The sequence below is a fragment of the Dioscorea cayenensis genome, chromosome 12 (assembly GCF_009730915.1).
Source record: "Dioscorea cayenensis subsp. rotundata cultivar TDr96_F1 chromosome 12, TDr96_F1_v2_PseudoChromosome.rev07_lg8_w22 25.fasta, whole genome shotgun sequence".
Lineage (NCBI taxonomy): Eukaryota > Viridiplantae > Streptophyta > Magnoliopsida > Dioscoreales > Dioscoreaceae > Dioscorea > Dioscorea cayenensis.
The window spans coordinates 5,054,921-5,059,185 of NC_052482.1; positions in this window are offsets into that span (position 1 = coordinate 5,054,921).

The window sequence follows — 4,265 nt, forward strand, 5'->3', positions numbered from 1 at the left end:
ATACTCTACTAGATTGTCGCAATAGTGGTTGTGTCACAATAGGTTCGATTCGTTGTTCTTGAATAATAGATTCCTTAGGTGTTTCATTTTGTTCACTCAGAACAATTAATCTACCCACTCCACCTTCTCAAATAAACTTGTCCTCCAAGAAATGGGCTTATAAAGCTACAATAATTTGTTGATCATCATGCAGATAGAAGAGGTATCCCATCGAATCCTCTGGGTAACCAACAAAATTCCTTTTTAAGGATCTAACCTCTAGCTTTTCAACCTTAGTCTTCTTGGCATAGGCTGGGCATCCCCATATTTTAATGTGTTTAAAACTTGGTTTCCTTCCCTTCCACATTTCATGTGGGGTATTAGGGATGGACATAGAGGAACATTTGTTCAAGATGTGTGCAGTAGTGAGAAACGCATGACCCCACAAAGAAATAGGCAAGTTTGTGTAGCTAAGCATACAACGAACCATGCCCAACAAGGTTTGATTCCTATGCTCAGCTACTACATTTAATTGAGGAGTCGCTGGTGGTGTTAATTGTAAAACTATCCCATATTCCTTTAAGAACAAGTCAAACTCAGTGTTCATATACTCACCACTACGATCTGATCACAATTTCTTTATACAACGACCAGTTTGATTTTCCACTAAATCCTTATACTTTCTAAACAGGTCAAGTGCCTCTCACTTGTTTTTCATTAAGTATACATAACCATACCTAGAATGATCATTGGTAAAAGTTATGAAATAATGGAAACCACCGCGAGCCATCTCATTGATCGGCCCACTAACATCTTGTGCACTAAATCTAAAACTTGTGTTGCCCTCTCAGGATGTCCAATGAAAGGGGATTTGGTCATCTTGCCAAAAAGACAAGACTCACATGTCGGATAGGGATTCAATCCCAATGGAGCTATGAGGCCATCTTTCTCCAACTCGTGAATCCTTTGGTCTCCAGCATGACCTAATCTTAAATGATACACAAGTTTTTGATTTATCTCATGCATACCATGTCTTTTAGTGATAGCATTCACAACACATTTATTCATAACATTTAAATAATACAATCCATTTACTAAAGAGACATCACCAACTAATTTATTTCCAAAATAAATATCACAATTAGTTTCACCAAATTTATAGACATATCCTTTTCAGACTAAAACTGGTACAGAAACAATGTTCTTTAGCCCATTTGGTAATACTAAACAATCCTCTAAAACTAAAATATGTCCAGAATATAAAGGAATAGAAGTAGATCCTATGTGAGTTGCTGCAACACTATGTCCACTTCCTACGTTGATCATCACCTCTTGTTCACCCATCTTCCTTCTTCTTTCCAGATCTTGATTCATAATACAAATATGAGCACTAGCTCCTGAATCAAGAATCCAAGAAGTTGAAAATATAGAAATTGAATAATTTGTTTCGAAAATAAATCGTTTCATACCTGTAGCACCGCTTGCTTTGAGCTGTGGGTAATCTCGCTTCCAATGACCGGCTCACCAGAATGGAAACACTTGCCCGCTTTCTTGGAGCTCTCACCCACACGAACCTCAGGAGCCTTACCCTTTTTCTTACCCACCCCTCCCACTGCTTTGGGAGCCAAAGCCTTCTGCTTCTTGGCCATCTTTTTCTTCTTGGGCTTTGAGGGCTGAGAAGTAGAGATAGTTAAAGCAACAACATCCTTCCTTTTAGTCTTCATCTGAGACGAAGTACTTACTAGCTTGTTAAGAAGACCAGCCAGTGTGCACTCAATCTCATTCATGTTAAAATTAACAATAAACTGAGAGAAGGAGTCAGGAAGAGACTGCAAGATGAGATCAACCTGAAGGTTGTAGTCCATGGAAAGTCAAGAGCTTCCAACCTTTCAATCATAGAGATCATCTTGAGAACATGCTCTCCAACATCTCCACCCTCACTCATCTTTGCCCTAAAAAGCTCTCTGGATATTTCATACCCAGCAGTCCGACTATGCTCTCCATAGAGCTTCTGCAAGTGCAATAGTACCGATCTTGCATCACTCATCTTTTCATGAGAACTTTGCAGATCACTGCTCATGGAGGCTAACATATAGCTCCCCACTCGCAAGTCATCCTCAAGCCATTTTAGATAAACATCTTGTTCTTCCTTACTTGCCTCGGGTGGAGGTTTGGTAGGAACATCAGCCTCAAGAATGTACCTGATTCACTTTAAATTGAGGACCATCCTCAAATTCTTGAGCTAATCTACATAATTGGGCCCAGTAAGGGCATTTTTCTCAAGCAAAATATTAAGTGGGTTATGAGTCATATCGAGAAATAAACTGCAAGAAAATAAATACCATATTATTAGTTTATTTATATTATAATCAAGTTATATTAAGGTCTTTAAATAAAACTTGGCTCCCACTACATTTTTTGAAATCTACACTCCCACTATAGAAATCAGAAATCCTCGTTGGTAGGATCTCGTAGTGAGTGATTGTGTTCTTTATTAAATCCAGTGGATCTCAACCCATACAGTATAATTGCACCACTAGAGTTAATAAAGTGGCGTCCGATGCCAACCTATTCCATAGGTAGTCCAATCAATTTTGACCCATAGTTTACCAAGCCTCAACCCACACAGTTTAATTGGCCCGTAAACTATCTAAGTTAAGCCCACCAACTTCTGTCAACCTAACAATTGAATTCCACCGCCTCACCCCATACAATATAATTGGGGAGGAATTTATTTCGACTGATGGCATCTAATGCACTAAAGGTTTTTAAAGTTATAAGTGAATGCAAGACCCCCTCATACGCGGAAGATATCATGCACCCTCATAACTCTAATCGCCCAAAGCTTGGTGAAGAGCCAGGACATTCCATGCCCTTCAACTTAGTGTTTTTCTTTTGAGAGAATTGATTTTGTATGTTATTAATTAGGTCTCACATTACATTAATCATACATGTATAAATAAGATATACACACACATTCAAGCCATCACATGCATAAAATCATGAACATCTATGATTGACCTAATTTAATAGATTAATCTAAAATAAAATCCTAATCTACTGCATGGCTTTGCACTCCATACAAAAGAACTTTACGCCAGGCTTCTTGCTCCACGTATTCTTGGACTCTTGTGTCACTTGATTATATTTTCTCTAAAATTTACAAACATGTATCCTAGATACAATCTACTTTTGCAAAAATTAAAGAAAATAACATTGGACACAATATGGCCCAAATACATAAGCACAAAATAAAATAAATACAAAAGCCCTAAAATTCATGATCGTATGCTATCCATTATTTCAACACATCAAATAAAATAAAACAATTATAAATTACATTGGTGTGGATTCAAATTTATTTAAAATAAAATAAATAATAATAATAATAACAAATCATATAATAACCATTTAAATAATAAAATAATAATAATAATAATAATAATGAAATAAAAATAAAAACAATAAAATAAAATACCCATGCGTGGGCCACCCACGTAGCCTAGTGCTCGCCCCACGCAGCATTGTGCAACCGTTGCATGGGGCCCACGCAAATATTAATTTATTATTAGTGGAAATTGCTAAAAACAACCCCAAAGTTTGTAATATGCACATATTCTCCCCCTAAATTTGAATATCCATAAAAACCCCTTCCTTTTGAATACAATGATTTTTTTTAAACCCCCGAAGCATCTAACAGTGATTGATAGAGTTAATTTGGATTTTTTAGACGAAATTGTCCCTTGCGTGGGAAGTTGTGGCAAGTATGACAGAGTTTGACTATAATGCCCTTGGGTGCAATGAGTTTCTATTTAAAACATGAGGCTTTTGTTTAAAATATGAACTTTCTATTTAAAATATGAGGTTCTGTTTAAAAAATAAGTTTTCTATTTAAGAAATGAGTACATGCATTACTCTTCATGCTAATCTAAATTCTTTTGTTTGTAGTTATAATATAATCATGCTTACCTAAATTTTTTCCCACAAACTAATTAAATTTTTAATGTAAATATCGTTATCTCCATATAATAAAAAATGACCATCTTTATCCATGTTTGTCTTTGTTTAACTATCGATGTTTCTGTTTAATATATTGCATTTACATTTAAAAAAGCTCTTAAATATCATTGTTTCTATTTAAATATGTACGAGTGGCCAAGATTAATTGGTTTTTATACCCAGGATTAATTTATCATGTAAATATTAGTTTTTCTGTTTAAATATCAATGTTTCTGTTTAAAAAATGAGTTTGTTGTTTAAAAAAATTAGGTTTCTTTTTAAGAAAT